Source organism: Mustela putorius, unplaced genomic scaffold (genome assembly GCF_011764305.1).
Source record: "Mustela putorius furo isolate JIRA1106 unplaced genomic scaffold, ASM1176430v1.1 tig00003846_pilon_pilon_pilon, whole genome shotgun sequence".
In the NCBI taxonomy this organism is placed as follows: Eukaryota; Metazoa; Chordata; class Mammalia; order Carnivora; family Mustelidae; genus Mustela; species Mustela putorius.
In genome coordinates this window covers 13463036-13489560 of record NW_025421999.1, presented here as the reverse complement: position 1 = coordinate 13489560, position 26525 = coordinate 13463036, and the positions used below count along the sequence as shown (strand labels likewise).

The 26525-nt window shown below is 36.0% G+C and overlaps 1 long non-coding RNA gene across 1 annotated transcript; it reads left to right on the top strand.

Annotated features, from left to right (window-relative positions):
* The first annotated feature begins 1416 nt into the window (after positions 1 to 1416).
* Positions 1417 to 19284, top strand: LOC101691580. The gene is made up of 3 exons (XR_200930.3): positions 1417 to 1653; positions 18031 to 18129; positions 19247 to 19284. It is a non-coding gene; the product is annotated as an uncharacterized LOC101691580 (long non-coding RNA).
* The last annotated feature ends 7241 nt before the right edge of the window (positions 19285 to 26525 follow it).

The window sequence follows — 26525 nt, the reverse complement described above, 5'->3', positions numbered from 1 at the left end:
GCCCAAGACCCTTCAGAGCTCAGAGATATTTCAGATTGTAGCTCCTTTGTCAGTCTGGGTTGTTGAGTAATGACACCCAGAACAGAGCTTCCATTTAACTCTTGATGGACACGTAATATGAACGGGCATATAATGTGATGGGCATATAATATGAATAAAAAATTAACCATATAAAGTCACTAGGATTATGGGATTATGTGTTATCGCAGCATAATCTATATTACTAATACAGATGTTGTTACCAATAGCTGGTGTTACTACAACCAGATAACTATAATGTCTGTCTATTACTTAGGAGAGATAAAATGGAAAGTAAGGAAACTGGTATTTGAAGCTGGAAGGATGGTAATTTATGTTACTTAGTGATTAAATATATGATAAAAACCATAATCTACATTCATCTGATAGGCAGATAATATATTAAGTGAAGTAGTAGCTTTAGGGAATAAAGTTGTAAGCCAGAAAAGTGAAAGCATATGTGGAGTTACTATATTTGACAGAGAGGGGTTAGAAGAAAGAGGAAGAGAGAGAAATCAGATAAAGAGGGACACAGAGAGAAATGAGAGAGAGAAGAAAAGAATGAACTTGCAAGTGGTAATTAAAGAGAATAGTTAAGACTTCTAACCACAGAGTTTTTTAAGAGGCAGCTAATTCTCATCCAAAATTGATGAAAAGTAAAACTGAGACAATTTTTGACAAATAAAGACCAGTTAGAATTCATTCTGTGGCAAGTTTCAAATTTAAAATGTGGCTGCCACCTCCATCATAAAAATCTGAGTGGATTAAAAAATCTTAGAGCAATGGTCCAAATAAGGCTGTGGTATCCAGAAGGCATATTCATTTGAACAAAATGACTGAGAGAAAAGAGATTAAGCATGTGACTCTCCAACCAAAATCTAAAAGGATTAAGTACTTTGTAATTTAGGCAGGAGAAAAAAGAGGGGCGGAAGTGATACAATAACAGAAAGATAGTAAATCTAAGAAAGGATGACTAAAAAATGATGGCACATATGGAGCTGACTTAAATAAGGAAAAAGCCTACAAAGTTTTAAAGAGAATTATATTGTTAAATAAGCCATAATATTTGACTAAAAAATCTGGGACAATTGTGTGATTGTTGTTATTCTGTCCTTGTTTCACCATTGAATATTGGGTTGACATTTGTAGATAACTTTTTAGTCCATTGGTTTACAGATCAAGAGGAGCTAGACACACTTGTTACAAGAGAGATGCTGGGTTTGAGTTTGATGCCAAGCCTGGATGGGATTGTGGAATTGATTCCCTGGTGGGAGAGGATACATCTTTCTTTTCTGAAGGAGAGAGAGGACATGAGTATTTAGTAGACAGCATGTTGGACTGTAGTATTCATTAGTGTTGTTTAGCAAAAGCATTTTTGTTTTTCTTTCTTTTAGGCATTCATTAACCTCTCAGGACTGCTCATCCTGACCCTGTAACTGGATGAAGCCATGTGACTAGTCTTGGCCAGTGAATTGTGAAGGGGAGATGAGGCATGAAAGTTTCTGTCTGGCACAAGATTCTCCAGAGCGCTTTATGTCACTGGGACCAGCAATATTCCAGAGAATGGGCCCTTTACTCTGGATCTAGAGTAAGAACAATCCAGAACAAAGAACTGCCTCTATTCACAACAGACAGGTAATATGAATGAGAAATTATCCCATAATATTTTAATTCTCTTAGATTTGGGAAATACTCTGGCACTGCAGTATAACTTTTTTCCTGACTGATATAAAAATAGATGATCCTTGTGGGGGAATAAGATTGGAGCAGAATATCCTTTCTGAAAAAAATTGCTTTCCTCACCATATATTTAAGGTTGAGCAAGGAATTTACAGATTACGAATCTTCATAGGTTATATAAATCTTTTTTTCAGTTAGAGTTAAATAGAGTAAAATCAGAGTTAAAATCAGCTGTTTTCATTTCCTAGGTGAGTGTGGATGGGATGGTCTCTAATTTTGTGAACAAAGTTGTTTAGAAACTTGACCTTATAAAGCTGCTTATAGCTAACAATAGCTCTTCTATTTCACTTTTATATTTTAAATGAATATATCACTAGTTGAAATTCTGTTGATTTGCATCTGAATTTTCTTTTACTGATGCTTCCATTTCAAGGTATAATATAATCAACATGGACACTTATATTAAATGACAATGACTTGGGCTATTTGCCTATTTCTTTTGTAGTAGCTCTATCCAAGAGATGTTCATCCACATGGAAACAAAATAAAAGGGTGTCTCAAGGTTGGAGCATTCATCCTCCTTAGCTAAGGTACAGATGAAGAAGATTTCTATTCTATGAGTGCTCTCTGAAAGCGTTATTATTGCTTCATTTCTATTTATGAGAACTTTAAAAGATAAGTTCTGGAAAGAAGATGTCTTTCTTTACACTGGCTTCTTTAAGACTCAAAGGCTTGAAATTCAGGACAGAATGAAAAGCATTCTGAGTACTGTATCTTCTGGCATGGGGAGGAAAAATATCTTTTTTCCTCCCCATGAATTGTCATAGAAGGAAATGAAACTTGCTAAAAACATATCTGCTATAAAACTATGATAGAAAAGAAAAAAGAATTCTTCTATTTTTCTGAACCTTATCATTGTAATTATTCTATGAATTCTATTAGACTGAGATCCCTGCAGAAATGGCATAATTGGCCAATATAATTGTGGAGTAGGTGGTATAAATTTATAGACATTATTATGGTTAGTGCTATGAAATAATTTACTTGTCGCCTTTCTCTTATTTTCTTCTTTCAGTATATCTTAGCACAAAATAAACTCTTCAAAACTTGTGCAACCAGGGGAAATGAATATAATATGACTGGGAAGTTTGAAATGAAATTTGTAAGACATCAGCTAGTTTATCCAAACATTGATCCTCTTAGTGTTTTTTGGTGTGACAATTAGAGGTATTAAAAGTTCTAGTATTATTTGATAGACATTTTCATGTTTGGAAGAGTAAATATGATTAAGTGTTGCAAGTTAATGCCTCTCATATCCATTAACATTAAATATTTGTGAAGGATTATTATCTTGAATTTCTAATAGAGAACATAAAGCAAAAGTATTTTTGTTCTAACAAACACATTTTTCAGCATTAGGCACTTACGATTTCATAGTGTCAGTAGATAAAATAATACTAATTTAAAAACCATGAGAGACTCTTAACTATAGGAAACAAACCGAGAGTTTCTGGAAGGGAGGTGGTTGGGGGATGGGGATTAAGGCAGGTACTTGATGTGATAAGCACTGGGTGTTACACACAGCTGAAGAATGATTGAACTCTACATCTGAAGCTAATGATATATTGGTATGTTGGCTAATTGAATTTAAATTAAAAAATAGGTAGAAGTATTAAATACATGTATATATACTGAACTAAAGGAAGATCTATAATCTTAGTAAAAATTTATGAGACTGACACGCTACCTACTGCGCTAATGAGGCACCTAGTCTTAGTAAAAATTTAAAAGCAAAGTTCAAATTAATGGATATAGTATGATCCAATTCTTACAAAAGTAACATAATCTATACATATATTACATATCCTACTTTATGTATTATCTACAAATCTGAATAGCTATAGATGATATATGTTTGTACATATAGGAATCAAAGTCATGGCTATCCAGGTGTGTGTTCAGAATCTTAACTTTTTTATATGCCCCCTTGTGGTTATACTTGTCACTGAAAACATGTAATACCTTTGTAACTTGAAAAAGTAATAAAGAAAATATAAACAATTATAAAGCAGAGAACAAGTGAAAAGATCAAGTATGCCCTATTATGTTTGTGTTTGATAAGGTGTGCCTGTTTTTTTCCCTTTTATTCTCACTAAGTATAATTAAAGCATTACCTGTGATTATCAACTCAAATTTAATTCTCTGAATTATAGTTTTAATTCCTTATTATTCAAAATGAATTTACTAAATAAAGTTCCATACACATTTTTTTCTCAGTTTAAATAATTTAATGTTTAAAGTAAGTTTAAAATGCCCATATATCAGCTGGGGGCCTGCTTCTCCCTCCATCTCTGCCACTCCCCCTGCTTGTGCCCTCTCTCTATCAAATAAGTAAGTAATTTTTTTAAAAATTCCCAGTTATACAGAGAATATATTATCTTTGCCCATTAAGCTTTGGTAAAATTTTTTTTATTTAACTTAGCCTTTCTGTAAACCATGAACAATTTTCATTTTTGCCTTTTAGAAGAACAATTTGTGTTATGAATATTTTGGAAAGTGGTTCAACTGTTTAGATAGCAATAATGGATTTTCCTCAGTAATTTTGCTTTTCAAAGTTTAATCATGCTCTAAAGCACACTTAATTTGTGGATTAGAGCTTTTTGAACAACACAATTACCAATACAATTACAGAGTGCTGTAGAAATTATTTGCAAGGCAAAGAACAAGAAGGTCAGTACAAATGTTCCAGGCAATATCAGTGAAGCAGATGTGAAGGATATGTGATCAACAGCCAACAGACCGTTTACAAATGTGTTCATGTATTTTTGCATTCATTTATTTGCAAAATCTTTGCTGAATACCTACTGTGTTTTGTGTGCTGACTATGCTAGACCATAGCTTTATATCAATAAGCCAATGCAGACATGTCCCTGCCTCACAGAATTTTTAAGAATGAACCCTGTATTTAACTGACACCCCTCATTTCCTGCCACTTTCCATTACTCTATAAAATATAATGGCTGAGGTACCAGGCCTGCTAAACACTAGCAGGCTACTCACTAGTACGCTCACTTTTTGTTCTCACCCATTCAGTTGTGCCCTTATTACATCAGTTGAGTTTGTTCCTATACTTGTTTTTACAAGTTTTACTTGATACTTTAATTATGTAATTCAATAACAATAGCTTGAAGAAACGTAATATGAATGCGAATAGAAAATTGTCCCTGTGAAATTTAAGTAGATTGCTTTGGAAAGAATTGGTAAGGGGTTATTACTTAGGATAATGGTAGTTTCTAGTATGGAAGATCAGAAAACATCTTTAAGCAAATGACACTTGAGTCAAGAAGTGTTGGGCAATGGGCCAACTCAGTGTGGGTAATACTGGGGACATAAGTGGGAGAGAAGCCTTCGGAAAAGAAGGAATAGAATGTGATACATCACTATGAAGGAAAGGTTCTATGACATCTTTGAAAGGCTGGTGAAGAAAAGAGAGTTCAGGGAAAAGGGATAGAAAGTAATGAGAGTAGGAAGGATCTAGATTATGTAGTACATGAAGAGCCATAACAAAGACTAGGGTTTTTGTCCTAAGGGCCTCAGGAAGCCTTTAAGGGTACAATGTGATACGACTAAACTTGTGTGTAGAAAAGTGTGCTCTTGCTGTAGACTGCAGAACAAACTATGGAAAGATTGGGTATAGAACAAGCAGTTAGTAATTTTTTAGAGAAGTTCAAGAAAGAGGTGAAAGACTAGTTACTGAAATCAGAGGAAGTGGACACATATTCAGGAGACTTAGGAGGATGAGGATTTAGTTTTCTTATATCATGTACACAAACATTCACTGCCTCTGCAGGGACTAATATACCACATTTTAAGACAGCAGAAAAATATTTTCACTGTTACATGCAAATACTTTCATCACAATTAAGCCATGTAGTATACTAGAGTTCCTTTCTTATCCCATCTTTTATTTTCCATGGTGTTAATAATTACTTTTTTGGGCTATTTGCTGAATTAATCTGATAACTAAACTAATTCATTGTCAAGATCTCTGCCAGAGCTATGAAAACTTCCTCATCAGTTCAACACATACAAGCTGATCCATCAGTTTCACAATCTTCTTTTGAAGATACCCCTGTTGGCCCCTTCCAGTTTGTAGTAACTGCTTGCGAGGCCTGCACCATGGCTATCAGATTCATATTTCCCTTTTTGGAAATTCCTTTTACCTCCTTCCTGCCTTACTGTATCTGTATCTTCCTCCTTCTTGGTTACATTTGTGTTTTAAAACACTCTGTTGTCCAGTAGTGCCTTGAAAAATGGGACGCCTGGGTGGCTCAGTTGGTTAGGCAGCTGTCTTCGGCTCAGGTCATGATCCCAGCGTCCTGGGATCGAGTCCCGCATCGGGCTCCTTGCTCCGCAGGGAGCCTGCTTCTCCCTCTGACTCTGCCTTCCACTCTGTCTGCCTGTGCTTGCTCTCGCTCGCTCTCTCTCTGACAAATAAATAAATAAAATCTTTAAAAAAAAATGGTGTACAGGAACAATTTTAAAACACTTTCCCTGTCTGTTGATATCCTTATCCTAATCTCATGATTGATATGCTGTCTGAATAGAGAATTATAAATTAGAAATAGTTTACATACTGGACGTAAAATTATAGCTTTTAAACTGAGAAGACATTGATCTCTGATATAGCGTCCAGTATTGCAGATGAGAAGTCTGATTTTTGGTACTTTGATTTTTTTTTTTCTGGAAGCTTTTATTTTAAGTCCTAAAATTTCATTAGTAGTTTGCCTTTACATAGATGTTTTTATTCTCGCATTTAAAGTATTTCTTAGGTCTGTTGAGTCTGAAAACATACTTTAAGTTCTAGAAGTTTATTTATATATTTTGTGTTTTTTATGTGTTTGTTCCTTTAGATTTCTCTAGTCTCATCTTTTGGTCTCCTATTCATCATAAACATGGTATTTCCTATTTTAATTCATTTATTGTCTCATATTTTATCTTCACTGTCTTTATTTTTAGTCTGTTTTCTAGAAGATTTACTGTATTATCTATTATCTATTATTTACTCTATTATCTTCTATATATTTTATTATATTTTATGGTTTTCTATCATATTTTTAATTTCCAGGGCTCTTTCTTATTGCCTAAATATATTTTTTTAAATTAAGTACACATATTTTTCATGTTTTTGGTTGTATTATTTTTATTTCTTTGAGATTGCTAAAATTAGTTTTCTTTCTTTCTTTGAGAGAAATTTTTTGCCCCTTGCATTAGCATTATCTTTGCTTCAACGTTTTCTTCCATTTTTTTTCAAATTAGAGACCTTATGGCACATGGTGCTTTTTTGTCCTACTTATAATTAATGTGAAAGCTTTTATGATTTAGAAGCTATCTGTTCTGCAGAGCTAGGATTTGTGGGCTGGTGGGCATTACTTTATGGCTATAGCTTGACAAAATGACTTTTTCATTGGGTATTGTGAATTTTTTCTTTAGAGTCTGTCAGTTCTCTCAAAAATAATCCTGTATTCTTTACCCTAACATAGGAATTGATTAAACCTGTTTGTGACTACTCATTACAAGTAGCGAAAGACCCAGGAGCTGGACATTTTAGTAACAAGATTTTCCGTTTGCTATCCCCTTTATCAGCATCATAAGCCTGTCTTCAGTAAATGAAATGACTGAATCTCCAATTCTGTTTCAACTTTTCCACAAGTCAAATCAACTTTCCTATCCTTTTCATAGTGGGAGAGCGGCTGTCATTCTAGGACTACATTACGACTCTCTTTTGCCTTCATGAACATCTTCCTCCATAAAAAAAAAAAAAATAAAAGATATGATTGCCTGTCTTGTGTGTGTTGAGTTTGAGGAGTTCATTATAGATCCTGGATATCAACCTTTTGTCTGTACTGTCATTTGCAAATATCTTCTCCCATTCCGTGGGTTTCCTCTTCGCTTTTGTTTCCTTTGCCTTTGGAGACATATCTTGGAAGAAGTTGCTGTGGCTGATATCGAAGAGGTTACTGCCTATGTTCTCCTCTAGGATTCTGATGGATTCCTGTCTCATGTTGAGGTCTTTTATCCATTTTGAGTTTATCTTTGTGTACGGTGTAAGAGAATGGTCAAGTTTCATTCTTCTACATATAGCTGTCCAGTTTTCCCAGCACCATTTATTGAAGAGACTGTCTTTTTTCCACTGTATATTTTTTCCTGCTTTGTCGAAGAATAATTGACCGTGGAGTTGAGGGTCCATATCTGGGCTCTCTACTCTGTTCCACTGGTCTTGTGTGTCTGTTTTTATGCCAGTACCATGCTGTCTTGGTGATCACATCTTTGTAATAAAGCTTGAAATCAGGTAACGTGATGCCGCCAGTTTTGTTTTTGTTTTTCAACATTTCCTTAGCGATTCAGGGTCTCTTCTGATTCCATACAAATTTTTGGATTATTTGCTCCAGCTCTTTGAAGAATACCAGTGGAATTTTGATCGGAATGGCATTAAAAGTATAGACTGCTCTATTGCATGGAGCACTGGCTGTGGTGAAAAAATAATGAATACTGTTATGCTGAAAATAAATAAAAAATAAATTTAAAAAAAAGAAAAATTATACTTTATTACTGTGTTTATATAAAGACATATAAACTGGATGGATGAAACTTTTTAGCTCTGAATGTAAAAGAAATTAAAATATTTTCATAGGTCCCCAAAAGTATCATGGGCTTGTGCCTGCTGTGCCTAATGCATAAGTTGGCTCAGGTCACCCACCTTCTTAAAGTAGGGAGGGAAATCTGGTTATACAGTTCTTATATTTTTATAAAAGCTCTCAACCAATCCCATTTTCAACCCCACTCGGGGGTATAGGGTAACAATTCTGAAATCACTATGTATAGAATTGAATAAGCAAATACATGGATTAGAGTTGGGTGCATCAGTATGATGAGGTCATTACTATAGATTATATAGATTCTATATAATTATATAGAGGCAAATTATTATATAGAGGCAAATCTATAGATTACTATATTATTATATAGTATATATATATAGTATATACAAATTATTATATAGAGGCAAATCTATAGATTACTATAGATACAAATGGATATATATGTAAAGAGACATATTTGTAGATATGTATATATACATGGGCTAATATAAACACATATATTTTCTCTGTCAACTGAAAGGTCTTAAAAGCAAGTGACTTTCCAGTACCAAAAAGTATACTTAGTACCCAGATCTTAAGTTTCTATTACCATTCTCCAATAAAAAAGAACCAGGACTCTGTGGAGAAATGCTGATTATAGGAATGTTGCAAAAAATATACAATATCGGGATGTCTGGATGGCTCAGTCAGTTAAGCAGCTGCCTTGGGCTCAAGTCATGATCCCAGAATCCTGGGATCGAGTCCTGTGTCAGGCTTTTTGCTCATGAGGAGACTGCTTCTCCCTCTGCCTGCTGCTCTTTCTGCTTCTGCTCTCTGACAAATAAATAAATAAAATCTTTAAAAAATATATACAAAGTCATCCTGGAGCATCTTGCAGAGCTAGAAATTAAGTGTTAAAACAAAAAACAAAAAACAACCCTATGGACATTGGGGAAGGTATGTGCTATGGTGAGTGCTGTGAAATGTGTAAACCTGGTGATTCACAGACCTGTACCCCTGGGGCTAATAATAATGTTACTTAAAAAAAAGAATTAAAAAACCTCCCACACGATAAAGGATAAAGATATGTCAAATGGACACAGATCCAACTGTAAAAGCTCTTTCTATCTAAAGCTATAAATATTTGAGCAAAGTAGTATTGAATTATAACTTAAAACATAAAACAAACATCCATAAGAACATAATGATGTAAAAAAATGGAGGAGAAGAGACAAATCTTCCATGCAGTAGAATTCCAAATTTTATATAAGTTTTCCACCCTCAAGGAGAAAGAGCATATCTTGCCATTCCATAAGTGTGAACTGTGCATAATAACTTTCTTTGACACAATAGAGCATAAAAGCAGCAAAAAGAAGAGAGTAACATTGCAGTGGAGAAATCCGACAAAGACTACCTTTGTGTGGTGATCAAAGTCAGTATCAACAGTGATGAGTCATGTTAATAGTATGTACTTTAACGTGATGTGATAGGAATGGCATTTTACCTCTTGATCTTCCTTTCTCAAATCCTAAACCCTAATCCAATCCTGAGAAAATTATCAGAAAAATATCAAATGAAGGACATTTTATAAAATACCTGACTAGTACTTAAAATTGTTAAAGTCATCAAAAGCAAGAAAAGTGACAAACTATCAGAGCTAAGAACAGCCTAAAGAGACAGAGCAACAAAATGTAATATGGTATCTGGGATGGAATCCTAGAACAGTAAAAGTACATTAGGTAAAAACCAATAAATTGGAATAAAATGTGGACTTCAGTTGATAAGGTATCAACATCAGTTCTATATTGTGACAAATATACTTTACTAATGACAGATGTTAAAAGGGAAAACTGGCTATGGGGAGCATGGAAACTCTCCATTCCAATTTCACAATCTTTCTGTAAATTTAAATCTATTCTAAAATAAAAGGTTTTTTAAAAAGTAAAAAATTAATATGAATAATTTGTGGTGATGGTTACTAGTGCATTTATAATATTATTCTCTCTACTCCTATGTGTAAGTTTAAGCAATTCATGGTTAAATGATTGGCATGAAAGAATATAAGAAGATTTGGAAAATTATCTCTAAAAGAAGTTCATCAGAGGACCAGAGAGAGCGCTGTTAAAACATCTCACCCTATCAATTTTAGACAGGATTGACATGGATAGATAGATAGATAGGTACATTATATATACATATAGTTATACATGGTTTCTGTCTATCTTAAATGCTACTTCAAATAGGGTAAAATGGGCAAAATTACATGATGCTACCAATTATGATTTCTTTGCCACTCTTGGAATAGTGCAAATTAAGTGATTCATTGATTCAGGTTATTTTTTTTTTTATTGATAATATCTCCTATACCAGGAATAAAGATTTTTGGTTATTTTATTAGTAAATGGCAATTCAAGGACTGAACTTAGCCCTGAATCTAATGGCCCACCCTCTTTCAGGATTTTGTTTTGTTTTTTGATGATCAGGGAAGGGTGAAAATTCAGTGTAGGATAAACCCAGGGCAGTGTCTGCATTCTACTTTCTGCTACTGTGAATTTAGGAATTGTGTTTGTCTTTGATATGCTTATTCTATGATCCACTGTCTCTTCCTCAGGTAGCATTTCTGCCAACAGCACTGTCTTTCTCATGGCTCTAGCTCCTGCGGGACAAGCCATTGATTCTGACTTATACTATGTGACTCTGGTTTCTGGGTTTAGGCTAAACCACATCCTCTAGTACTGGAGGGCCAGTGGCTTCCTGCTATGGCTTATTTCTGAGTTAATGACCCCATAGTTTCTTCCATCATCCATGCATCAATTTTTCTGTAACAAATTCTCTCTTTTAAATACTTAAAAGAATTTCTGGGGGCGCATGCGTGGCTCAGTGGGTTAAAGCCTCTGCCTTCAGCTCGGGTCATGATCTCAGGGTCCTGGGTCAAGCCCCACAATGGGCTCTCTGCTCAGCGGGGAGCCTGCTTCCTCCTCTCTCTCTGCCTGCCTCTCCACCTACTTGTGATCTCCGTCTGTCAAATAAATAAAATCTTTAATAAAAAAATAATCTGTTTTTATTAGACTTTGATGAATAGAGATATTGATCACAAATGCCATCTAAATTAATGCACATTCATTAACTTTATCTTCCACTGCTTAGGGTGGCTCTATTTTCAGATTATATAATTATACTACTAATTATTTTAGTATGATTATTTTATTTATTGAATCGACAATCAGTGAAAACAGGTGGAGCATGAAGCATACTGATGCTGTAAATTGAGAGTTGTACCCAATTTACAGATTCCACATCAATTGGAATATTAGGTATTGTGGAAAATAAAAAAGAGAAATTTGTTGATGGGTGTTGTCTATACCTCTTGCCTTGTGAAATCCAGACAAGGTATTTAATATTTACAACATATCATTTTCGTCAATAGGTATTTCCTAAGGATATAACTGTTCTTTTTAGACTTTAGAAAATGCTGTGGAAATGACTAGTGGGAGAGGAGAACAAGCAGATGTGAAGGATTAAAACATATTGTGTATGACTGGAACTGTACTAAAGATGAACTTTCTTGGGGTGCCTGGGTGGCTCAGTGGGTTAAAGCCTCTGCCTTCGGCTCAGTTTGTGATACCAGGGTCCTGGGATTAAGCCCCCCGCACATTGGGCTCTCTGCTCAGCAGGGAGCCTGCTTCTCTTGCTCTCTCTCTGCCTGCCTCTCTGCCTACCTGTGGTCTCTGTCTGTCAAATAAATAAAATCTTAAAAAAAAAAAAGAACATTCTTAATATGGTGGAAGTAGGGAGGAGGGATGTTAATCGTGTAGTCAAGGCATTTTCAGCTCTCACAGATACTCCAACATGAGCAGTGAGCCAAGAGGAAACAGCCAGGCCTTTTTCACTCACTGTTTGCCTGGTACTAACAACACCAGCAACATGGCTCTGAAGATTAGAGGCATGTTAGAGGTACTAAAAAATGTTATAATGCTAGTCTACCCACATTTCTTTTAATCATTTTCTCATGACTAAAAAATGATAAACAGGTTTAATTTAATATAATGAAAAAGCCGTTTCAGCTTAAAATATTTTTATTTTGAAGCCATATGTGCTCATTAAATGCACACAAATAGGAAGAAGAAAAATCATTCCTAGCACCATCCCAGCTACTATTAATAATTTAATATTTTAGCTATAGATAGTCCTAGTGTTTTAAACATGTAACCCAGATGTCCTTGACTTTAACAACAAATGAGGTTACAATTTTTCTTTCTTTGAACTTTTCATTGAAATGTATATAAGACCACTTAAAAGAAATTTAAAAAAATTAAAATTAAAATAAGAAATGTATACAGGATGAAAGTGAAAATAGTATGCAGATCAATGAATTTTCACAAAGTGAACACAACCATAACCAGCAATCATGTAAAAAAAAAAACAAAAACAGGATATTCACAGAACCCCAGAAGTTCTGTTTATTTGTAATATCTACAACCCTCTTCCCCTGCAAGGAGAAACATTATTGTGACTTCAACATCCTAGATTGTTTTTACCTATTCTTATATTTTATGCACATGGAATCATATTGTATGTATTCTTGTGCTTGACATCTTTCTTTCAGCATTGTTTGTTTGGTTTTATATTTTTGCAAGTAATTGTAGTTTTTCATTCTTACTGCTGCAGTCAGCTGTGTAAATATGCAATAATTATTTATTCTTTTGTTAATGGGGATTTGGGCTATTTCATACAATGCTTTTATGAACACTCCAGTACACATCTTTTAGTGAATACATACATGCACACATTTAGATACTGCCAAACATTTTTCCCCAGTAGTATACCAATTTACACCCCCACCAGCAGCATATGAGAGTTTTGGTTTTGACATCCTGTCAACATTTTTTTTCTGTTTTGATTTATTTTGTTTTGTTTCCTTTTAGTCACTCTGGTGGGTGTGTATTGGCATCACATTGTGGTGTAATTTGCACTTCTTTGATGACTAACAGAGGAAATCATGATTTTTCATGATTTATGTTGGCCAAGTGGATATCCTCTTTTGTTAATAGTCTGTTCAAACTTTTTGCACATTTTTTGTTATGTTTTCTTATTAATTCGTAGTATTCCTTATATGTTGTAGAAATGGGAATACCAAGAGGAACCCAATATGCCTTAGAGCTCCAGATACAGCCCTTGCTCCTATAATTTAGCAGAATTCTGTTCTTTGTGAAAATCAGAGCCAATTATAAGAGCTCCTTTATTTGACTGTTTGTTTTTAGGCATGAAAAGTTCAGAATGACCAAATGGTAGTCATAGCTTTATTTTAGCTCAATGTGTCCATGATGGAAGCATTGGCTACCATTCCCACCTCCCTTCCATTTCCAGTGTTTCAGGATCTCTGTCCCCATGAAGGCTAAAGTTGCAGAAATAGAAAGTAGAAATTTCCTACATGAGTCCTTGAGAGTGATGGTGAGTGGAGAAACTTGTGTATTTTAGTTATTGATCATACAGTACTATGTAAAGATCATTGGTTTAAGATATATACTACTTCTTGGAGGGCAGTGACTATAACTTAAGGATGCTGTTCCCAAACTGAAACCATAGCTGAACCCCCAAGAGTTTGTTATAATGCTCTGTCAGGATGACTATATGAATTATCAGTTTGGTAGAATCAGTGAGTCCTCTGATAAGTACTCATGTTTGCACCTCTTTAGGTAGAAGAGGGGTCCCTAGTATGATGCACTCATTATTTAGGCACCTCCTGTTGATCAATTGGGCATATCAGGTCCTCTGTAAACCCTGAGGTAGCAATGCTAACATAAACCCATATCTAAGATTTCTCTCTCTCTCTCATTCTCTTTCCATGCTTTTGGCCTTTGTATGACTTGCATCTCAAGATGATATATCTGAAAACAGAGGGTAGCTGACTTCCATTGAATGAGACATCTTTTCTATTTGGTTGCTTATTTTCTCTTCACTAGTGGCTGTTGACTGGCAGGCATTGATATGGAAGTTCTGCATATTTTACACCCACTCTCATGTCTGCATTCACACACAATTTCCCCAGATAGTCATGTCTCTGACCTTCCATATTGTTCTTTTGATCCCTTCCCAATGAACAGTATCAGGGGTGAGAAGACTTGTTCTATAAATAACCAGATAATGAGTCTTTACAGGCCATAGTAGTTCCTCCTGCAACTACTCAACTTCTACCACAGTAGCCCAAAAGCAGTTATAGGCAATATGTAAGTAAATGAGTGTGGTTGTATTCCAATATAACTTTATTTATAAAACAGACATCAGGCTGGATTTGGCCCAAAGGCTTTGCTTTGTAGACCCCAGAACTAAAGCATCCATTCCTACTTCAGAGGCGACCCTTCTTTCTCCATACAAAAGAGATGAAGTATACTGCTCAAAACTCTGCCTCCTGGGGAAGTTGCCTCTCACCATGGACAGACTTTGAGTGGGCCTGTTGTGTGCCCCATTCTGTTTTCAGCTTATACCTATACAGATATTTAATCCAAATGTGAACTGTGTCCAAAATTGCACAGCCTCATCAGCTGACTATAGAAAAAAATCCCAAAGGATGGATAGATATATACACATACATACATACACACACACATATGCACACATGCATACATATATATGTATGGATATGTATATATATACACACGTGCACACACACATACACATGAAACTGATAGAGAAGTACTGACTGCAAGAGATAGATGGTAAGGGGTCTAGGCCACAAATTTGTAGAGGTTATTTGAGCCATTGAGAGCATCTTGGGCTTTATTCAAAATGTACCATTATCATGATAAGTTGCTACTTTGCTCACCTGGCATTGAGCCTTGGGGGACTTAACAATACATAGTTATTAATAGGAAGCTCTGGTTGCATAATCACTTGATGCCCATGGACCATTAGTCTCTGTTTGGGTTTAGCTACACTATTGGATCTACTTTTCAAATGACAAGTAGTTTTTTGTTCTTTCGTGTTCTTGCTCCAGAAACCTAGAGTCTTAACTTGGACTCTTTTTTTTTTAAGATTTTATTTATTTATTTGACACACACACACACACACACACAGAGATCACAAGTAGGCAGAGAGGCAGGCAGAGAGAGAGAGAGAGAGACAGAAGCAGGCTCCCTGCTGAGCAGAGAACCCAATGCGGGGCTCAATCCCAGGACCCTGAAATCATAACCTGGGCTGAAGGCAGAGGCTTAACCCACTGAGCCACCAAGGTGCCCCTTAACTTTGACTCTTTTTTGAGGCTTCGCAGACATGCCATGAATTGTTGTTACCTACTATGGATACTTTCAGTAGTGTTGGATCTGCTAGTCATATTGCCCAAGAATCAGGGCAATCTGTACCAATACTGAGTATGCTATAGAGTCCTTGCCTCCTCTGGACCCCATTCAAACTTGACATCCTTCAGAGTCACCTGGTAATTAAGACAGGGCAATATTTCTAAGGCAGGTTGAACTATCTCAGGAATTCAGAGAGTCCTTCTAGATACTATTCTTCTTGGTGGTAGATGGGACAACATGCCAGATACAATATATTTTATCTTAGAAAGGATATTCTGGATGTCCTTGAACTCTCAACTCCTAAAAATTTTGTTGCTATGGTAGGCTCTGGAAACTTTGTAGAGTTTATATCCCACTCCCTGCACATATGTGTTTCAGCTTTATATCCAGGGTATTTTCTACTTCTTGATCACCTGATATAATTAGCACAGCACCATCAGTGTAGAGGATCAGCATGGTGTTTCATGGAATATCTAGACAATGAGGGTCTCTTCAGACTGTATTGTAATAGAAAGCACGTGTTAATATAGACTTGAAGCAATATATAGAATGTGTACTGCTGACTTTTCCAGGTGAATATGAACTGTTAAATTTCTGTAATGATGGGAACTGACAAGAACACAAGTATCAGATCAACTGTTATATGGCAAGTGTGAGAGACTGTTCATCTGTTTAACTAAAGATCACACATCAGCACAATAGCTCTAACAAGGGCTACTACCACTCAGCCCACTGTGATTTGCCAGGATTTCTTCTAACATTATTCTTCCTACCTAATTGTTGCTATTATATAAGGATGCCATGTTTTTCTAAAGTTATATTTAATACAGCCACTTAACTGACCTCTTCTATAAACCTACTGGATTTTTAGTTAATTCCTTTGAATTTTTAGATATTCCATCCTATCCTTTTTCTTTAATCTTTTGCAAATAATATCTCATCTATTCCTTTCATGTATGTGTTTTTTTGTGTGTGTGTGTTTCCTGTCTTCTAGTATTTCCAGAATGACTAAAACACTAGTGAATAATGGTAATTGTAGGTGCCCTTGGATCATTCTGTACTTTAAAGGAAGTGATGTTTCATCAGTAAATACGATATTGGCTCTTGATGTGAAACAGACACTCTATGTCAGATTGATACAATATGATTTTATGGATAGTTATGAGAAAGTTCAATAGAAGATAATTAATTTGGGAATTTAATACCTTTTAGAGAGATTTTTATTATTAATTTCCTTGTAGTAAAGGTATATCATAGGAAAAGATTTCCCACTATTGAGCCAACTTCCCCTTCTTGAGATAAATTAAACTATTCCAAATGGTGCATTATTCTTTCAAAACTGCTATTAAATTATATTCATTAATATTATATTTAGGAATTTGTATCAATAACATATATAAAGTTGACCTTTTTTTGCTTTTTTAAAACTTTTGATGCAGAATATATTTAACTCTTTTCTCCAAGCGTTTATGTAGCATGTTCCTTACAATTTGAAATAATTTACTGATAAAACTCTTGGGATTTAGAATGTTTGAGAATCACGGTGCCTGGGTGAGTTAGTCAGTTAAGTGTCCGCCTTTGGCTAAGGTCATGATCCCAGAATCCTGGGTTCGAGCCCATTAGACTCTGCTTAGCAGGAGCTTGTTTCTCTCTCTCCCTGCTGCTCCCCCCCATCTCTGTCAAATAAATTTTAAAAATCCATATAAAAAAGAATGTTTGAGAATTTATCAGAGTATATCCTATCCATAATTCTATTCTAATACCAGAAATGCTTGTAATTTCAATAAAATTACACTTCTAGACCTTAAAATGTATTCATTGGTCTTAGAATTAAAAAAAAAAAAAAAACTTGAAGTTTGCTAAACTTTAAAAAAAATCAGAGAATGTGATAGTTAGGTATTCTGGTTTTGTTTATTTGTACTTTCATTTCTCCCTTGATATTATTTTCTAAAGTTTTTAGTTTTGCTCTTTTCTAAGAAGAACCATGTCTTAAATTTATGAATTTCATTTGTTTTTCTTGAATTCGTGTATTTATTTCATTATGCTTTTTAAAAAATTGCTTTTATTTAAGTATAGTTGACAGACAATGTTACATTGGTTCCCCTGTACAGCATGGTGATTCAACATCTCTATGCATTACGTTATGCTCACCATAGTGTAGCTACCATCTGTCGCCATACAACACTATTACAATATCATTGACTATATTCCCCAGGCCCTACCTTTTATTCCTGTGCCTTAGCCATTTTATAACTGGATGCTTATTACATCTTTCACTCCACTTCACTCATTTCCTCACACCCCTTATTCCCCTTTCCCTCTAGCAAACATCAGTTTGTTCTCTGTATTAATGGGTCTGATTCTACTTTTTGTTTGTGTGTTGTTTTGTTTTTTAGATTCTTCAAGTGAGTGAAATCATATGGCATTTGTCTTTCCCAGTATGAATTATTTGACTGATATAATACCTTCTTCATCCAAGATGTTGTCACAAAATGGTAAGATTTCATCCTTCTTTATGGCTGCATATATTTCTCTGTGTGTACACTTGTGTCTTTGGGTGTTTGTGTACACACATCTTTATCCATCTGCCATTCAATGGGCACTTAAGTTGCTTCCGTATCTTGGCTACTGTAAATAATGCTGTAATAAACGTAGGGTTGCAGGGCACGTGGGTGGCTCAGTTGGTTAAGTATCTGCCTTTGGCTCAGGTCATGATCTCAGGGTCCTGGGATTGAGCCCCGCATCAGGCTCCCTGCTCACTGGGGAGCCTGATTCTCCATCCTTCTCTGCCACTCCCTCTGCTTTTGCTCTCTCTCTCTCTCAAATAAATAAATAAAACCTTAAAAAAATAAACATAGGGTTACATATATCTTTTGAAATTAGTGTTTTTGTTTTCTTTCTGCCCAGTAGTGGAATTATCATGTCTTATGATTTTCATGTAACTTTTTAGTTACCCCTTTTATAAACTCTAGATTTTAGCGCTTTTCTCTGTTTAAGTACTAAACATGAACTTTTGCACTCTCTCCTCATCTTCTGTGTATAATGTATAGATAACTCAATGCATGAACTTCCACACTGACCTCATTTTTTCTTTTGCCCCCAAGTGAACAGCACAACTGAATTATACTCTGTAGTCTGTACAACCACTCCATGAATAAGTATGACTGTCCTTTTTTATATATGGGAAAACTGAGGCTGAAAGAAGTTAAATGACTTATTTGAAGTCATTCATGTAGTTGGCTAAAATGTATAGCATGCATATGTCTACCTACATATCTGCCTCAAGAAATAAATCCCTCCCTTCGTCAATTTCAGTATCTATTACAAATGCATTTTGTTATCTGATACCAAAATATTTTGTTATCTGATGCCAAAAATATTTTGCACCCCAATTACTTATCAGTCATATGCATATTCTATATTCTATATATTCTATATTTAATTATTTGTTAGGCTCTAACAATCTTAATCAATTAAAAAGTCATAAATAAATGGGATGGAAAAATTATGTCTGAGTCTTCAAATAAGGGAGAAACCATTGCCTGCAGATTCATAGCCTGGGGCCTTGGGGAGAATTAATTGCTCTTGAGAAATTCAACTTCTCTTTTTCAGAACTACTAATATGAAGAAAACCATTAAGGAAACTTCAGGTAAGTAATTTTTGAAACAAAACTCAAAGACTAAGAATGCGAAGAACTTGATTTATTATTATATTATTTGTTATCCTGATATTAAATATACTTCTACTTGGCTGACTGGAAATACATGCTTTCACAAATTCAACATGAAATGTGGTATCAGAAAGTTTTTAGAACTGAAAGTGTCTGCTTGTATGATTATTTTTTAGTGTATATTATCCAATAGAGTATAGCAGTGTTTGTATGGGATAATATGATCATTTTGACTTGAAATATGATAAATCTAAAAGTGAATGTTGACATCTTAAATAATGATAAGTGGTGAAAGTCAATATATATGACATAATTTTACCTTATTTAATATATATATTAAGAATGTTACCTAAGGCAACTATCAGAACTTCACTTTTATGTTAAATTAAGGATATATTTGTGTGAATTTTTTCTGGCTTTCTTGCTCCCCCATCTCCACTATTTCCTGCTTGTCCTGGCAAATACCATAAAGGCCATGAGACTTCCTTCTTTCCCAGAGATACTTGAACTAGAAGGGAATGGAAAAGCATTGAAAAGTGATGTTGCTGTCCACAAAGGAGCTTCCTCCACACTCTTTCAGAGGAGGAATGAAGAAAGCAGAGGAGAAAATCTTTAATCCTTCTAACTGCTAGGGAGCATAATCTTGTCTCTGGTCCAACAAATCATGTGTTTTGAGCTTTTCTTATTTGAAATTGCAACAGTACACTTTAATTCCACTTGATCTGTCGAGGTGGCTTTGATAGCAATTAAAAACATCCACTGGATGCTGTGCCTGTTCCCCAGAGAGATATCTGTGGCCTTGAGAATGCTCACCAGCTGCAGCCTTGAAGTGTCCATCTGCTGACTGACTGAGAGAGGTCTTCAGGAGCTCCCCACACTTTGACTTAAAGCAGGAAGGGTGTCTTTCACTGACAGAAACATAGGACCTATTGGTACCTACATATCTGCCTCAGGAAATAAATCCCTCTCAGACAAGGGACACATTGTGAATATGTACCCTTTAGCCTGCCTGGTTCCAGGAAAGAGTGGGCAAGAGGGAAGGACCCATACGGCGGAATTAGAAACACACCCTCATCCTCTGCTTTGCTCTTTGTGATTCGTTTTTTGGAAAATAGTCATGGAAATATGAAAGTCACAACAAACATTTCCCAACTGGTACTCTTCTCCTCTCCTCTTAAGCTTTTGTCCATCGAGGAGAAAAAAATGTTTCTTGGTTTTGCAGAAATTGTATACTTCTCTCTGCAGAAGGCAGATGCCAGGAGGCATAAAATGTAACCCTTTTTGTTCATAGCATCCGACAGAGCTAGAGGTTACCATAACATAAATAAGTCAACCCTAAATTCTTGGAAACTGGATTCTGATACCTCTTAGTGATTTACAAATCACTTTTCACACAGGGAGGAGATGAACAGTAATCAAGAGAGTATAAATCTTAGCGTCAGACCCGGGTTTATTCTAACCCTACCACTTACGTATGCTGTGTGTCTTAACTTTTCTAAGCCTCAGTTTTCTGAGTAGAAATGAGGATTATAACTTACTGTGAAGATGAAATGAGATTTTATGTAAACATTTAGATCCTGCATTCAACATTTATATGTTAATGCCGAGGAAACACCAAGCATTTGTCTCAGTACTTGAGATGTACCAATGAGCAACACGGTCACAAACTGTACTTCATTATGCTCACTATCTAGCACAGTTGTAGGTATCACTTAAGCCCATATTAGTCAAAACTTTAGGTGTAGGTGACATGCAGCCATCATTAACTCATGTGAAAATGGGGTGGGGGTGGTTATTAGATTATTGTGAAGAAATAAGTAGGGTTGTCCAGTTTACAATCCTGGAAGCTCAGGTTGCCTGGCTGTAAACAGGTGAGGCTGTGCTCAAATTCAGTTTTCCACTGGGTGGTGGGTGAGCTGGATTCTTTTTTCTATAGCCTAAATCCCCATTTCCTATAAAGTTGCTAGGTGTTAGCAGCTGGCCTTCTCAGATTATAGAAAGCTGGCCTTGGGCTCCGAGTGCTAAGCACTTTAGCCTTTAATATTTATTCTCTATACTAGACTGTTTCTATGCTTGCAAGTACTCAGCATTCTTCTGGGGTGCCTGGGTGGCTCAGTTGGTTAAATGTCTGACTTGATTTCAGCTCAGGTCATAATCTTGGGGTTGGGAGATTGAGCTCCATCCTGGACTCTTGCTCAGTGTGGAGCCTGCTTGTCCTTCTCCCTCCACTCTTTCCCCTGCTTGCTTCTCTCTCTGTCTCTCAAATAATTAAATAAAATATTAGGGGGAAAAAAAGTCAACATTATTCTCCTGGAAAATAGATCTTCAGTGTCCAGCACTGTCTTCTATATATATTTCCACTGGATAATAAGAGAGAAAGGGGTCACATACGTCCTCTTATAAAGTACCTTCCAGTTTTCCTAATTAAATATCTTCTCCCAAAGCACATGAAGTTGTAATTTATTAACTTTCACCTGACTTACTACATTTACATTACCCACCCACAGAAAGGGCAAGGGTAGAGTCAGCTTCATGCATGACTGGATGCAGGGCTTCTATATTTTCCCCCCATGATTACATTATTTTCTCATATTACTTCTCTCTGTCTCATAGTTTCATCTTCTAAAGCCCTAGTTGCCTATTTGAGTCTGAAACCATGGCTGTAAGCAAGACCAGGCTTTTGTCACTAGAATGTTATATCAAAATGTGAGGACAGGGTCCTTTCCCATTATTCTGGTTATAATGAAAAGCTGTGAAATGACACTGGGGCCGAACTTGGGTTATGTGCTTGTACCTGGTATAGATTACTTTAGGTCTTCATTCAACAAATGCTAAGTGCCTGTCATGTCCAGATGTTGTGCTAGGGCCTGAATATATAAATACAAATAATTAGGTTGCTGTCTTCAAGTAACCTATCACCTAGTTAGAAAAGAAATGGTGTCATTCATTGTATATCAACAGTATTCTGGGCTGTCTTATATTAAAGAATTCTTAGAAGAGCTTTATTAGCACCTTTTGATAGAAAACTAAGGTAAGGTTTTGAGTGAATCCATCACTAATGGCTACTTATTGAGTACCTATTATGTGCTAGGCAAGGTTCTTAGCTGTAGGGACCAGAGGTTAACAGAGAGATTAAATAACTTACTTCAGTTATATTTAGTGTTTTTTTTTTTTCACATGACCCTTCCTAACACCATGGTTTTTGTTATTATTTAGAACAGACATAATTAATCATGCTATCCAACATGAAAATGCAGTTGCTGTGGAAATACTAGAGCAAATGGCAGAGCTATGACTTGAACCCTAATTTGTTTGGCTCAGCGACACTGTGAGTCCCTCTATTACCATCTGTCCTCCAGAAAGGCTCTAATAAGAGTCATTCATATTGTGTACATGCTAACATACTGTGTACTGCTAACATTTTTTGGAACACACCTTTAGGTCAATCATGAAAAAAACAAGCCCTATTTTGAGTGAAGATCTGGGGCAAGCTTTTTTCATTATGAATATCAATTCAAAGTAGCCATTCTTATTACAATGTATTATCTCTTTGTTTTTTAAAACTAATTCAAGGTCAGTTTGAGGCTGAGATAAAAATTCAGTTCCCTGGAATTTCACTTCTAAATCTTGACAACCCCCCCACTTCACCCCTTGCCCAGCTCCATGTAGAGAACCTTGTGCTTAAATATATAACAGTGGGGAGAGGAATAAGTGAAGCAGTGGGGAGGTTTCTGTTCTCTTTTACCAGAGAAGAGGAGTAGAAAGATGAAAGACTTAATTAAAAAGATTACAAAGAGATTTTTTTAAAGTGGGTTTTATCATTGGATATGACATTGAGATAAGAGTAAAGAAGCAATATAGCTATGACCTAACAAAGCAGAATCCATTAAGAACAGGTTCAGAACAAAGACACCTTTTCAGAGGATGTGATTATAAGCAGTATAAACATGTATGTATGTGTGTGTGTGTATATATATATATATATATATATATATATATATATATATATGTGTCCAGTTGTCTGCTATCAATTTCAAGGACTCAAGCACTTTTTCAGAACACAGGGTGGGTATAAATAAGTGAATGAACTACGACACAGGATTAAACAAGAGCTCTTTGGCAGGTTTATGAAAACATTTAGGTGCCATTTTCTTTTCATCCCATCTTCAATTCAAAAACAGCACAGAATTGCACATGCTAATATGTCATGCTGTGTGCTCTTATATTGGCATTGAGTCTTTTGATACCTTCAGAAAACAAAAATCCCAGAACTCTGTTGTTGCCATGGCAACTGCATTTTAAAAAGGTGAAGTTTCCAGTTTGATAGAGCTGAAAGGCTATTAACGTCAGGTCTCAGTGATACTGAAGCCACAGTGTAGGGAGGAGTCAGCATAACACAGATGCTTAGCTTGACCCCACCCAGCATTCATTTTGCTGCTGGAATAAGATTTAAAAAAGCCAATAAAATAGGTTATTAAAATGGTAATTATTCTATAATCTAACATCATCTAACACTAACACTGAAAATATATGGATTGAAATTCTAATCCAGTGACAACCTTGAGGAAGTATTAGAATCAGAACCAAAATCCTTTTCCTAAGAAATTTCATTGCATCAGATCTCATACTGGTTTTATAAAAAAAACACAATATGTGTGCTTAACGCTCCCTTCTATTATGTGCTCCAAGCTCCAAAAAGACTTTTGGATAAAGCTTGAATATAGAAAGAAAAGGAAGCAGAAATATTCTCTAAAAAAGAAGTATTCTCTGGTCTGGGGCGGGGAGTGGGGAAGACATTTTAATTGAACACAGTGAATTAGTTTGCTAGGGCTGCTATAAAAGCATGATAGACTTGGGGATTTAAACAACAGAAATTTATTGCCTCACAGTTCTGGAGGCTGGGAAGTCCAAGAACCAAAGTGTCAGCAAGATTGGTCCCTTCTGAGGGTTATGACAGAGAATGTGTTCAATGTCTCTCTTGTAGCTTCTAATGGTTTGCTGGCAACATTTGGCATTCCTTGGCTTGTAGACATATCACCCTGATCTCTTTTGTTCACATAGCATTCTCTGTGTGTGTGTGTTTACTTAGATGTGCATACACAGAACTGTGACCAAATGTCTCCGTTTTACAAGGACACCAGTCATATAGGGTCAGAAATGCAACAATCCTGAAGTACAAGTCCGAACAATTCTGTCTGAAGCATCTGGATATTGGAATAACCAAAGAAAATAAAATAGCGTCAAGCCCTAGATGGAACAATGCTTTACTCTTCAGAGAACAGAGACGGAGCAAGATAAACTTTAATAGTGGTATGGGTCCCCTGTGGCCAGCAGTTCCCTCCCACCAGCCCCATATGACCTGTATACAAGCTTCGGTACAACTACAGAAGGCCCCATCTTCTTCCTGCCGGGGACAGATAGTGTAGTGGTGTGGGCTAGGTGCCACAGGACACACATGCTGAAGCAGAACAAGGAAATACACACTGAGTCTGAAATAGGGAAAGATAGTTTCCCATGGGATGATAAGCCCAGCACAGTGTATGTGGGCTCTTTTTTTTTTTTCCTATGTAAAATGTGGCCATTTAAAAATATAAACTGTTCATAGCTCATTGACTATTTAGAAAAAAAAAAAAAAAACACAGGTGGTGTTCAGACCTCTGATTTATACTATGACGGTGGTACGTACAAAACCTAATGTAACTTTCAGAGTTAAATTGACCTATTTCAATGGATTATAAAGCATTGTATTATAAGGAAATTTAAAATGAGTCCAAGACTGAACTGTAGATCAGGGTTGGACCCCAGAAGTCCAAGCAGAGGACAGAAGGGACAGCTTGAGCTATGGCACAAGAAGCTTTCCACTGGAACTGAGACCCAGGACAACTTGCTTTGGGGAGATTCAGAGGCACCACACCATGAAGGCACTTGCAGGAGGTAGAGCCCTCTTGATGGGATTAGTGCCCTTATAAGAGAGTACCCTTGCTCTCTCTCTCTCTGCTCTCTGCCATGTAACAATACAAAGATACTTTGCAGATACAAAGCCATTTGCAAACAAGGGGGAAAGCCCTCAGTAGACACTGCATATGCTGGCACCTTGATCTTGGGTTTGCAGTCCCCTGAAGTATGAGAAATAAATGTTTGTTGTTTAAGCCACCCAGTCTGTGATCATTTGTTAGAGCAGCGGGAGCTGACTCAGACAACATCTCACTATCCACCATCAAAATAGCTGTCATTCTCAGCCATGTGGCAGTAAAGCCAGTTTGTTGCATTTAAAATGTGTAGATTGGAAACTGTTTTCCTGTGGGTGATTAACTACTAAGTGAACTGAGAATAGTTTAAGGTTGTATTTCAAAAGCACTCTAAAGCCTCAGAAAACAGCAGCCATGCCCCCACTTGATAACTTTGTTTATGAAAGGAAACATAAAATCTGGGATAGTAGAGATTTCAGTCATTATATATATATTAGAATTTTTGCTGCACAAGGGTATACACAGTCATCCTTGCAGATACAGGGACACAGCTGCTTCTGGTAGCAGACATCCTTTCATGTGACCTGGTGCTGGCATTGACATCATGCACTACTCCTACCCCCGGTTACAACTAGATCCTTTCTGGTGGCTCTGTGGTGTGTAGGGGCAGGGGGAGAAGGAAGCAAAGAGGCAGCATTGGTTACAGAACTTGCCACCCAATAGACTATCAATACATCTTTCTTTATTATGATAAGGATCAGCAGCAGCAGCATGAGTAACTCATCAGATGGTGATGTTTCCCAAAGTGGGGGATAGAGAACATATTCGCTTTCCTTTTCTGTTAACTAATGTCATTGAAATTTACTTGGTCACAGTTATTTTTTACCACCAAGAGTTATCAAAATCATACAGAACACATGTAAGGAAATACTGAATAACCAAAAACCATAGCCCACCAATTGCCAAGGCTTTTACTTTGTTTTTGTTGCAATATTGTTTTAGATCTTAATGTACCATGGCCTTATAAAGGTAAATGGCTCCAGGATTTCAGCAGGACAGTTAAAAATCTAAGGGCAAGAAACTAGGTGTTTTCTTGCTAAGATCAGTAACATGGCAAGGATTTGCACTCTCAGTTGTCCTATTTAGTATTGTACTGAAGCCTTAGCTAATGCAATTGTTTTCCCATATACCAGTAATGGAAAATTGGAATTTGAAATTAAAATCACAATTCCATTTACATTAATAGCAAAA